Genomic DNA, 14145 nt, shown 5'->3' with positions numbered 1-14145 from the left:
ATGCATTATTCTGATCTGCCGTTCCTAAACTAATCAGAATGTTCATCATCTTTTAAAGTCGCATGCGTAGGTTCTTAGGAACTAGGGGTTAGAAGGTAATATTTTGTACATTTAAATCTCTGAGTTGTACTTACACATGCCCCATAATTATGTACGTGATGATATCGCAGGGGTGAGAGCATTTGCAATCTATTTTCTCGCCGTTGGTGCCAATGATTTTCCCCAAATTGGCCTTATACTTGTCAAGACAAACCAAGCCCTTCGCATTGCACACTGGAACATCGTTCACACCTGTATATAAAATAATGTTCTAAATATGTAATTATACAATTTCATTCGTACCGGTATCTGTAACTAATACAAAGCAAATACAACAGTTTTCAGTTGATAAAAGTTTTTGAATGAATATTAGTTTGAAAGTTAATCAGATTGGAGTATGGCCATCTCCAAGTTTTCATATATTTACTCGTTCGTCGTAGCTTCGCTCTCATCGCAGAAACATGATACTCACCTTTTCAGGTCGTGGCGTGATCCGATGAACACTAAGTAGACCACTAAGATCTCTCCCTTCTTTCTTCTTATCGACGTTGAAATGCATCAAATATATAGATATACATTCCACAGTATTAATAGGATGTCAAGAGGATGGGATAGGAAAATATATAACTACAATAGTAAAGTTGATGGGCACGGGACTCGAATCTGCTTTGGAAACGCGTACATTGATCTTATATTAAAGAACTAGCAACATGCCCGTGCTTCGCTACGGTTTTAAAGTGAAAGTTATTATTTAAAGTTTTACATTTTGGAGAGTCCACTGTCAGCTGAACCTGTAAATACGCCCTCACTTCGTACGTCAAACCTTTTTCGGGATATTTTGATTTATTTTCTGATCTAACACTCATTTGAACCCCATACGGAAAAATTTTAATGTTTTAAACCCTACTTTATTTAACATCTAGGACGTAAAAGCGACCAACCTGTGAAATTTTGATTTTGTACGTCGATCTGCAATGGAGGAATTAATGCTTTTTAAGGGGTGTAGTTTTTAAATATTAACATCTAGGATATAGAAGACCAGCCCAGATAAAAAAATAAGTTCGTGCCTGAAACTGTTTCGGAAGAATGTCTCTTGTGTTTTTGAGAGTCAAACACTATCTAAACACCTTAGGGGAGAAATATTTTGAAGTGTACGATATGTTACACCTAGGACATAAAAGCAGACCCTTCTCGTAAAATTACAACTTTTTACGTCAAATGAATTTGGAGGGATGAATAATTTCGGTTACCCTCATTTAACACTTTAGGGGAGGAACGTTTAAAAGTATTTTCTATTTCACACCTAGATTTAAAATATATACCGCTATTTGGAATTTAGTCTTCGAACGTTAAATCGTTTCGGAGGGAGGAATGAACACGTTTGTTTTAGTATCTTAATCTCCATTTAACTCTCTGAGGGATTAAATTTGTTTCAAACCTTCTATTATTTAACACATAGATCATCATTTGAAATTTAATTGTGTTATTGTGAAGATGCCTAAAATGACTGGATTTATTTGTTTTGTGTTTGTTTAATTCAAAAATTTTAAACTTTTCTCCATAGATGGCATTACAAAAACTGAAGTAATGCACTCTGGTCTAAGGTAAAAGAATTAATGAATTAAGGAAGTTTTGGATTATTATGTTTTATCAACTAAATTCAATTTAATTTATTTTGTTATTTCAAGGTTTGCAATACTTCTTTCTCATTCCGCCACTTTTTAATCTGGCCAATAAGGAATTTTCTGTAATTATTTTTGTTAAGTTTGTTAAGTTTGGGATTTAAAGAGAAATATAACCTATGTTAAAGTTTTAACTTAATCTTTGATGCAGTAGATAGACCTATTCCCAACAGCACGTTCTTTCACCTCTTTCTGTGATCCACAAAACACGGCAACAGTTATTAAAACGTATTTTATTTCGAATATTTCTGTAGACCAATATGCAGCATAGCCTTTTTCCAATTTACCTTTTAATTTACTTATTCAAACTTTATCACCAATTTTACATTTTGGCTTATTCATCAAAGTTATTTCTTCAATAAAACTATTTTCTAATATTTGTTTCTTATTATTTTCATTAACATCTATTAGATTCATTTTATTGTACTGTTTTGTATTATTACAGTTATCTAATAATTTTGATAAAATATCAACCCATTTAAAATTACCTTGAAGATCAAACTGTTTCCACATCTTCTCCTTTAATTTTCTATTAAACCTTTCTACAACACTAACTTTTAATTACAAATAAGTTGAATAATATGTCTTAAGGTAACGAATTTTTCAAGTAAAGTCTTTCTTGAAAGTAAGTTCACTTCTAGGGACCCGAAAATGATTAAATTAAATGTTCTATTACTTGTAATGTTAATTCTATTTAGAGTTTTGTAGCACATGAGACGCAAACCTTTGCTAATAGTTTATCTACATATTTAACACTGAAATTTGCAAAAATTGTGAAATAGTAAATAAAGGTTTTCTTGTAAAAATTTAATCTAGCACTTTAGGCAATTGCGTTAGACCCGAACGATTTTCATTTAAAGTTTATAGTGTTTGTTGAGCTACCCATTCCAAAATCACTGATTCTACCGTTCCACAAATGGAAAGTTAGTCTGGTGGAACCACAAAGTTTTTAAAGCACTTATATCACCTGCACACTGGAGTGGACTGGAAAACATGTAGTTCAGCGAACCACACGTTGAGTCCCCTGTAGTCGGAAGTCGTGATGTCCACCCTGGTTCCACGTCTGATTCCCTCGTTGAACCAAGGTCCGATGTCCCACGTCGAACTAAGTCTTCTCTTCCCTCGTTGACAGGTGTAGATGATTGCGGCAGGCACTCGTCAGGATTTATCGTATTAAAATAGAGTTGTAGAACACGAAAACGTTCAACTGACTATCTTTAACTTTGGGAGTGTCCTTTTTAACATAGCACATTATTTGGTAAAGTGTACACGAGTGGGTTATTTCAATCACTGGCAGCATATTTCAAGACTTTGTACTGGAAATCATAGTCCATTACACGCCTAATTCTATTCTCCATAATAAATGTCACTTGGATATAACAGCTTATTAAAAGCACAATTCAATTGTTCGTAATATTACTCGGATATCACAGTCTATCTCTAGCACAGTTCAGTTGTCCATAAATCATGTCACTCGGAGATTACAGTCTATTAAAAGCATACTTTATTATGAATAATTATGAGTGTCGTTACTTGGGAACGAAATTTTCTTTCATTGATAAAATCAAATTGTAATGTAGTGTCACTAGAAACAGAGTTTGTTAACTACATTGTATTTCACAAATGCTGTTGCAGAAATAAAATCTGATCGTAGAGCTCATTTCGCGTAATTTTACAAGTGTTTGCACACAATGGTAAAGTCTGCTCATGAAGACGAAGTTTAAGTCTCGTAACATTTATAAGAAGTAACACACGACAATAAAAGTCCATTCGTGAATACAACAGATTGAGGAGTTCAGAGATTGAACGTGAAAGAAAAAATGCAACTCAATGTCTCACACTCGTCACGAATGTATCATTATTCAACACAGTCTTTAAATGTATACGTTAAAGTACGGTTGCGGAACAGTCTATTTCAGAGGGCTAAGTAGTTTGTAATTCTCTAAAAACTGTTCTCAATTTACGCGCGATTGTTCGTATTAAGAGCTTTAAGTAGCCTCTATACGAATAATGTTACTTGTTCAATTACTACTGTCTTAAACTGTGGTTAGAAACATAAAGTTAATAACTACAAACATCACAAGTCACTGTGATATTCAATCGAAAAGTTTCTAAGTGTCATAGCACTCACTGAACTTACAAGTCCATTTGAAGATTCTTCGCGTAAAGCAGTGAGTTCGAACGTCGTGTATAAATCCACTCTCACCAGCCTGCATAAGCTACGGATGTGAGTACTGAAATTGAAATGTTGACCCTGTCGAAACGGCTCTCTTTTATATCATCTAGCCGGGCGGTCTCTTGTGCCTCGTGGAAAATTATATTTCTATTTCATTGAATATCTTCTAATTCCATAGGTCGATTTTCATAAATTTACAGGGGTTTACGTATGAAGTATGGGCTACTGGGTGATATAGTTTATAAATTGAAATTCCAACTGGTTTAGACTTTAGAAAATGTTCTGGCAGGTTCTAGATCTTCACGACTTGTTTACGTGCTGTTACGTCATCGGGAACGTGGAAAAGGTGATGTGGACTGCACGCTGAATACCTGGGCGTGCCGTTCCGTTGAGAACTCATGTAAACTCTGGCCGTACCGTTACAAATATCGGACTTTATAAAAGTATGTTACTGGTGACCAATGTTTCCTGGTACAGTATGTTAGATTTAATTGTCAATGGTTTACTCAAATCTGCGAAACTAAATGATGACCCTGTTAAATGATAATAAAGATATACAAGATCAATTTTTGTATATCAGTACCTGTATATATTTTTGGAGCGATATTTCTTGAATTGGAAACTGAAACAATTATTTTTCTAACGTTGAGTTCATGTAAAAATATATGCTTTATTTCACTATCCAACTTTGTTGTAAAAGTCGTATTTATTTCAATATTATCAAACACTTTCCTGTTGATTTCATTTATATTTTATGTTATGTAATATATATAATTTTTGTAATTGTTGTTGTAGAATAATCTTCAAATACTTTTTCAATGTTTTCTTTTGTATAATATTGTTAAACTCATCTTTAGTTTTATCATTTGAGCTGGTGAATATTTCTAATGCTTCATTAAATTGTTTCAAATTAATTGCACCACTATCTTTAACACCATCATCAATATTTCTTAATATATTTTTTCTGAATCCAATATAATACTTAGTACACCACATTTGTTGACTTCCTCATCAGATTTGTCTTTTGATATCAAATCCTTAATTTTATTACTAAATGTTTCTTTTTATAAACATTATCATTAGTATTATTTATTAATTCTAATATTTTGGATTCTTTATCGGAATTTTCTTTAGATAAAAAAGGCCTAACATTATCATCTGTATCTGTTGTTATTATATTATCATACTCTTTAATTTCATTTCCGAATATATCCATTTATTATATCCAAAGCTTCACTAACATAATAATTTTCTGAAATCAGTTTTAGAACAAAAATACACAAATGACCATATATATATTCATCAACATTTTAAATTCTTTGGGAGTAATACAACACATTATTTGAAGCTAGATAATTAACTAAATGTTACGGTATATTGTCACCAAATGAATCAAAAACAAACTTTTTATTATTTATCTTAAGATAACAAATCCAGTAAATACCAACATGATAAGAAATATCTAAATTAACAATGCCTGATTCACTTCTACGAGGATTTTGAGGTAATTCATCAATTAACAATATTTCTAAAATATTTTATTTTAAATTCTTTAACTATTTTTTCTATATCAAAATTACTCAGTGGTTAATTACATCCTTTAATTAATTTCAATTTTTTACAAGTTTCACTTTTTGATTCAAACCCCAAACCCACAATTCCCTGGTTTAGAAATACCAAAGAAGACCTGCAAATGCTACATATCTCAGCTGAAGACGCCCTTAACAGAGATCTCTTCCGCAGGAAAATATTGACGAACGGGCTAAACCGAGACGAGCAACCGAAGAGAAGACACGGTGCCCCCTTGGCCAGAGGAGCGTAAGCAGGCCCACTCACAAAGAATGAGGGAAATTTGGGCTTTAAAGAAGGCCAAGTTCAGTGTCAAATGCAACAAGACTTAACGTGGTCCTTGATGGCCCCAGCGAATTATATATATATATATATATAATGAATAGAATTTCTCAATTAAGTGGCACATCATCTGTTTTAGAAAAAAGATCAAATGTTCCATTGCGAGATGAATTTTAAAAAGTTGGATAAATAGGATCTTATTAAACTTCATAAACTCCAAATATTACAGCAAAAAGCAATAAACTACACTATGAAAAAGTATCAGGTATGACAACTGAAATGCTTATTCCACTAGAACAATATAATTTAGAAAATTTACAAACATATATTCATATATAAGATAAGTATTGAAAAAATTAAATTCTAAACTTCTTGGAAACAATTAGTGAATATAAAATATATTTTGATAAATAAAAAAGTATTGTTTCCATTCTAGGTTTTAATAACCAATTTATACAACCAAAAACCAAAACACCTGCTCACAACTTACCAAAAGCAATTCTTTCCAAATGATTAAAATCAATTTTAACTATGCTGATTATGAGCATTTGCACCGTGAAACAAATATTATTGCTTCTTTTAAACCTCGTTTAATATTTGGTACAAAATCATTTATGAACCAAAATATTCAATATTTTGTTCAGTTATCAATTTAAGTCAAAACTTAAAAATAACTATGACCAATGAACATGATGAATTAATAAATTTTAATGGTGCAGAAGTAACAGTAATTTTAGAAATGAAATAAAAATACTGTAAAACATGAGAATTTATTTTATTATTTTGTAATAAATGAACGATTTAGAAAGTTATCAGTGACATTCATTTTCTGTCAATGAAAAAACAAAAATAATAATTTAAATTTGCCTAACAAGGACCTAGAAATAGATCTTGAAGTTGGAGATGGTTGGATTGATAATGATGACTATTTGTATCTTACTTTCGATGCAACTCATGCTGATGGAACTGATTATACTAACTATGAAAGGAACTCAATTGTGAAACTGACCATTTTCCCACTCAATTATGGCAAACATTAACTACAAAAAGCGAGGATATACTGTCTGTCAAATTAATCATACAAATACTTATTTAACAGTGATTTATCGTCTAACTTCAACTCAAAGTGATAATATAATGTATGAAGGCAATTTATTGATAATAAACAACAGAAAAAATAATGAAGTGAGGTCTTGTACCCATTAAGACTTCTAGGTGGATTTTTTAAAGATTATGATAAAATTATGTGGGAAGGTGATTTAACTGTTACTTTTACTTGGAGTTAATATCCAAAAGATTCTTTGCATAAATGGTTCAGTAAAAATGCCGAGGGAACTGATATCGCTGCTGGAACTCGACCTGACGAAAGCACAGTTACTGTGAATTCAATGGAAATAGGAATTCCAGTTGTTAAATGCGATCCAAACTCTAATATACAATTAAAAGCAAAAATACTGAATGAACCAGAAATACCTATATGATTCTATAACCTACAAATTCAAGAAATATTTGGCATTGGTGAAAAGAATCCCTTCGAAGTAGATATTACAAATTACTCCAATTCAATGGAATTCGTTAGGTCATATTGTATACTTGTTGTGTTTAAAACGAACAGAAAAGGAAATCTAGATCTAATTTCTTCTAAGTTTGACCACGTTCAACGTCAAAATATTTACCTAAAATAGAATTAACAATATATTTACAGAAGAAAGGTGGAATATAAGTCCCCCTAACACTTATCTCAAAGCCTGTAATGCTTTTAGAGAATTTAAGAGTATAAATGAGTCGAAATGGGATATTTCTGTTAATCCCCAGGAGTTTATTAATTAATATCCTCTTTGTGTTATCAATGTGAGTCGACGAATAAATGTGTTGACAGCTCAGGAAACTAATATGACACTGCGTGAGACATTTAATGCTAATATTGCTGATAACACACTTGTTTATATAACTGCATACGGCCAAAATTTCCTTATGATTCTAAACATGGAATAGTTACTGATAATTTTTAACAATAAATTAATAAAAGTTTAAAAAAGAATTTCTTGACTTAATTACTGTTCGTTTTGATTTTTAAACACATTGTTTAGATGTCAGAAAATAATAATAATTAGAATAATAATAATAATAACTTTTTATTTCAGAGTTTCCGTAGGTAGGGCCTGTATTACATGTTAATTTTTCGTTATTTATTTTCAACAAACTAGATGTTTTGTCGGTATTCATGAAAATAATAATAATATAGACCAGCCATTTATAAGAGCAAGTAAAATGTCAATGTGGTATATCAATTTGCATGTGCCAACCTACTTCCGTTTGCCAGGCCAGCCTACTTCTGTTTAACTCCGCCCACCTTGATAATACATCTAACCAATTAAAACAATGGTATAATAGTTCACACATATTGATCATAATTTGTACATATTGTTTATAGTTTATACATACTGTCAATAAATAATTGTTTCCTTTTGATTTAGAAAAATACAGTGAATCATTTTATATTGCCTTTATTGCTTTTTACTTGAAAAAGAAATAGATTCACTTTTGATATATTTTACTAAAATTTGCAATTTCGTGTCCTTTTTGCGATGTTTATAATTTTATAGAAAAAATAATTTTTGATATTTTTAGTGAAATGGGAAATTTTGGGAAAAATATATAAAAATCTAATAACAAACCGCAAAATTATGAAATAGTTAAAAAGTTGTTAGATGGTCCAGAGTCCGGCTTTTGAATCTACTCAGGGTAAATAACGGCACGACCAAAGAGGCAATTTGAACTATCCTGCTACGTAACAACATAACCGAGGAAGTAGCTTGCGAAAAGCTCAACACATTGGGATCTAAAGAAAGTTTTAGAGTTGGCATTCCTTTCAATCATCTCGCCAAAACAGAGAAACCAGTGTTATTGCCAAAAGGGATTCTCGTCAGGATATTTCTTTATCGAGACCACAGACATGACAAAGGAGCTGATTTCGAATAACCAAACTATAAAACTTGTATATGGAACACGGAAGGACTCAAAGACGCGTTACAGTTTACACCGTTGGATCCGACAACGAACTATGACGTAGTGATCACGAGAGAGACTTTTCTACGAGAACCTATAGTCCTACCAGTATTCTGTAGAGTACATGCATTCGCAAATACCACAGGAGGCAGGCAAGATGACGAAGTGTCAAGCTTCCTCAAACCAACAGCAGGAAGCATACTGGAGTACAGGACAGATTTAAACACCATAATAGTGATGACAACAAGACTCTCAATAGTATAAATATACATTTCTCGAGATACGGCAATGCAAGATGAACTAGACACTCTTCTAAGGACCACAAGTCACGCAGCAATTCAAAATAATGTAATATTATCCGGAGACATCAACTGCAGAACTGACAAGACAAGTACAACGACTGACCTGGTTTCGGAAACTCCAGAGGAAGAAGGGATTGCGCCAGTTAAAGAAAAACTTTTAAACCTATTTCGCGCACAACGGGCAAGCGTCATCGATCAAGTGTTTTACAAGGGAAAATCGATACCTATATGAAAACAAGAAGGCCTGTGGGCCTCATGAGCTTCTACCATTCAAGAACACATCCCTGAGTACACAGAGATAGAAGCAGCACCACAGGCAACATTAGTGAAACCGTCTCCGAGCCATATCCTCCAGAAACTTGGCTTTCTGCACACGAGGCTTCATGCAAGCGGTCTGCTGGCGACACTTTCTCGCTCAGTGGACACTCCCTCTGTTAGGGAACGGGGATCCGTCAACGGAGCTTCATACACGCGGTTAGGAAGGGACAAGAAGGCGAAACGGTGGATGCCCGTCACAAGCTACATGCACTGCAAGTCGCGAGCTTGAAGCGACGAATCCGCTCTGCTTGAATGTCGTGTTCTGGGTCATCGCCCTCTACTATGACTGCGCTAATACGCCTTTCCAATACAGCTATATGAGCAATATGGGCCTAGTTCCCATTTTTACCACCGAGCGCTGTTTCGCTGGCATTAAAACACGATTGTTCATTACAGCACACGTGAAGTGTTTTGTATATTTCTGTTCAAATATAAAGCCAATCACTCGATAATTATATTTGAATCACACCTTACACCTTAATAAAGAAATTCAGTGAAGAACGTACCCCTCCGCAGCGGAAAAACCGTACAAAATAATGTTAACGGTAGGTAGTAAATACTGTAGAAAATAAATAATTTCACACACTTTTCTGTTTAGGTGTTTCGCGTTTTTGCGTTCAAATCTTTCAAAGATATCTGTTATTTATATGGCTATGTTATTTAATACAGGAACACCACACTCGCAAGTAACTACACTCAATAACTATGAATGTCCGATTTCAGGACAACTGAAGTGAGGAAAATCACGCAACACAGACACTAAATGGTCACTCATAGATGCAACAGGATTTTTATGTACTAATGGTTGTGCTATCAATACAAAATCGTGAATAACTTTCAAAATCCACAGTGGCAAATCAGATGGGTAATGCAGCTTGCTGTTTTGATCTCTTTTATAAATCAATCCATTAGCACTGTTGAACACCTTGGTCTTGTCAAAAGAATCAATCATCTTGTCCGGCTGCAATGTTGCTACATTTGTGCTACTGACACGTATGTCGAATCAATTTTTTATCGATAACTTGTATTTGACAGTGGTACCTGCATTAAAACAATCGTGCCTATCTGTATAGGAATGGTCTTTTAAATATCATAGGGCTGTTATTACTTCAGTCGCGAAAATATCATTCGCGCGCAGCACATTCATTTCTTAAACTTAGACGGCTCGATATTTTTTCATGTAAGAAAAATGAACCCGTTTCGCAGTTTCATTTGATTGCATCTGATACAGTTCCTTGATAAAATCATCAAACCATCAACCATAGATTTTTTTGAGTAAAGAATTTCTTACTTTTCAGAATGTGCCATTTGTCGAGAGCAAGAAGAGGCATTTCACTACCAACAGGATGACAGATCTTCGGTTTAATGTGTTTTGAAGAAGACATTCTTCTTATCCTGCTAACATTTGTCTTATGATTGTCACTCACAATGCGCAATACGAAAAAACAGCAAGCTTCGACTTCCTTTATTGCTTTGAGTGTTAAACTATGTAGCTCTGTACCTAAAAGCCTCTTAAAGAAGAAAAACGCTGCTGTAACCTTTATTTTGTAGTCTCAGCAGAAATTATAAAACAGAAAATGTTATTGACTAGGGCAATTCGATTTCTACTTTCGTTTGGATGACGGACATCTTCAATAGTTTTTATTCGCTCAACATGGAATGAAGCGTCTTTCTGTTGAAAGAAGGTACCGAGTTTCTTGTCATATAACGTCTGCTGTTCGATGGACTACCAACAATCACAATCTCTCTGCTTCACTTAGGCACTGACTTTCTGCTAAGAGGCGCTCCTTTACTAACAGTGTTATTCACGTCTTGTAGTTCATATCTCCTACGTAGCATGAAAGTGTAGATTTATTCGGCGTGGCAAACATATCGTTAGAATGATCTTGAATTGAAATTCGGCGAGAAATGTTTCTTGAAATAACATTTAGCCATTTATGACGTAGCTCGTTGAGAGGAAATTCATGAAACGAAATCCCACTTCCCGATCTGCTTTTCATCTTACATTAAGGCATATAGCAGTAAACAATCTTATGTACATAAAATCTAAAACGGATCACGGCCAAAGAAATAACCAAATAAGGTAAATACAGGCTCAAATTACACCAGCACTCTTAGCAATGATTACTGAGCGTGTCTCGTCAAGCAGACTAATGCCAGCTTCTCAGCGCTCCAAGCGCCTGAACTGGCAACTACGCCGTGTTCGCTCGTTTACATGTGAAATTGGGCGAATGAGAAGGCGTATTAGTGCAGTCATAGTAGAGGGCGATGTCCAGGTAAAGCAACGAGCTAGAATAACATAGAGAGGCGGAAGCGCTGCCTGGCTGAAGCTAATTGAACGAACGTCCGCCATGTTTTCAGTTGTCACTTAAGCAATGGGGCTGGCTCTCGAATGACGAAAAATGTTGTAAATACAACCTCATATAATGTTATTCTAGCTCGTTGTGGTTACGGAAGCCTGGTTCGTCGAGGAAATTGAAAAGAGGGACATTTTGTACAGAAGTGAAACATGGAGTGTTTGTTTCTTAAGAATATGCTTATTTTTGGACATTCAGTAAAACGTATCATGCTTAATAATGACAGTTATTTTGCGCTACAAATAGCCTACGAGTTACATTCAGTTCTAAGTAGGAGTGAACCCAGTATTTTCTTTATTTACTTTGCCTTCACTGTAGTGCAGTGTAATAATAGTAGAAAACCATGTGCGTGAAGTTTCATGTGCGGAAGGCCTTAGACCTGACAAAACTGCAGGACGCAACAAGTACTGAAGAAACAAAAACTCTCACCGCTCATGATCAATTAGATGACGCGATGCAGTGTATCAGCCGCATGATCAGCAAAGCATTCGTCACCAGAAGAAAGATACACGCAAAAAATTGGTTTGATACCGAGTGCTACATTACTCGAAAAGTAACACTGCGTGGATGTACAGAGCAAAGTGCACAAATGACAGAAGAGACATGGAAGAATACGCTAAGATGAGGAAATGATACAAACTGTTACTTAAGGGCTGAGCACATTGAAGCCGAAGCTAGGGAAACAGCAGAAGTACGCAGCGAGAACAGACCCTTTCTTAGCTTCAAAAAAGAGACAAGCTCCCAAGGCGAGAGAGATACCGATAGAGACATGGGTGAATCATTTTTCCAGGATTCTCAACCAGAACAGCAACAGACCATCTAGTCGCAGCTACAAATAGCATTACTACAGTATCCATTCAAATTACCCCAGCGGAAATACAAACCAATATCACGGCTGCTAAGAAGGGTAAAGCAGCAGAGCCTGACAAGATATTCATGGAACGCATACAAGAGACAAAGCCTACCGGTACTTCTCCCAATATGAACAGATCTGTTTAATAACTTTCTGATAATAAGAACCATTCCAGTCAGCTGGACAACGGTCCAAATGACAATACTTTATAAAGGGAAAGGACACACGGAAGACCACAATTCCTACAGAGAAATAGTTCTAGAATCTACAGTGCTCTACAGTATTTTCTCTAAAATTTTAACCAAAAGACTAGCCAAGGAGATGGACATGTTCATACCAGATTGTCAATTCGGTTTTCGAGAGGGAATGAGCCCTCTACAAGTAGTGACATTACTGCAATTAGAAGTGGAACAGGCCTTGAGGCACCAGAAAGGGAAATAGCATAATTACGATCTTCATGGACAATATAAAGGCTTTTGATTTAATTAACAGGAATATCCTCATACACAAACTAAAATAGATGCTGAGAGAAGATTCTCACCCACTACGGAGAACAGTTGAGGTAATTCCAGCATACAACTGAAAATGAAAACCTACAACCTGTTTTCCAGTCATTGACCGGGTCAGGGATGTAATTAATGAATCATATATAGGCTATTATTACGATGGGGTCGCCACTCCCAAAGTGATATATTAATGAATGATAGATGCTACGAAATGAGAATGGAGAGTGTTGCTGGAATGAAAGATGACAGGGAAAACCGGAGTACCTGGAGAAAAACCTGTCCCGCCTCCGCTTTGTTCAGCACAAATCTCACATGGAATGACCGGGATTCGAACCACGGTATCGAGCGGTGAGAGGCCGACGCGCTGCCGTCTGAGCCACGGAGGCTCCAGCATACAACTACATAGTTATTAAACAACGGCGTTGTCCTCTCAGAGAAGGTGAAGGCCCTTCAGGAACTCTGAAAAGCAGTGGCAAAAGGGGCTCTGGTTAAGACGCAGCAGGTCGTTATGCACGTTAGGTACCAAAATGGGTGTAAAAAGCAATGTACATTTAAATCTTACAGCAGTTGTATAGTATTTTTGAAATGATTCCACATACCGAATGTGAGTTGATTATGTGTGTAAGTTACAGAAGATATTATGAGTAGAATTTTGTAAATAATATAAATTTATTAAGGGTGAGCTGTGTGTTTAATAGAAATATTGTTAATGAAAATTGTATAATACTGTATTTTAGGGGGAAAGTCTTCTTTCCTTTTTAATTTAAAGTTTAGTTGTTGAGAAGAATGTAATTTTTGTGTATCATTTGCCACCGAGGTAGACACCTCATTTGCAAATAAAGTATTTTGATTTGATTTGAAGTTCAGACAGACGAACGGCTTACTTCAGGGCGACCCCATGAGTCCCCTAATACTTAACACCTTAACAGCTGATATTATGAACGCAGTTCCAGACTACCCCACAGTTAAACTGTGCCGTTACTAACGATACGTCGTATTATTATATTGGACATAAGCACTAATTAATTTCCTGTGTGTAAATGAAGCATTTC

The 14145-nt window shown here is 34.9% G+C and overlaps 1 long non-coding RNA gene across 1 annotated transcript in view; it reads right to left on the bottom strand.

The window, feature by feature from the left end:
* Nucleotides 1–205, bottom strand: part of LOC136874825 (uncharacterized) — a 68829-nt gene extending 68624 nt beyond the window's left edge. Inside the window, exon 1 of the long non-coding RNA XR_010860306.2 lies at nucleotides 135–205. This is a non-coding gene — a long non-coding RNA (uncharacterized lncRNA). The remainder of the gene's footprint in view (nucleotides 1–134) is intronic.
* Between the last annotated feature and the right edge of the window lie 13940 nt (nucleotides 206–14145).

This window comes from Anabrus simplex, chromosome 5 (assembly GCF_040414725.1).
Source record: "Anabrus simplex isolate iqAnaSimp1 chromosome 5, ASM4041472v1, whole genome shotgun sequence".
NCBI lineage: Eukaryota > Metazoa > Arthropoda > Insecta > Orthoptera > Tettigoniidae > Anabrus > Anabrus simplex.
The sequence above is the reverse complement of the archived record's forward strand: the minus strand, read 5'-3'. Positions and strand labels throughout refer to the sequence as shown.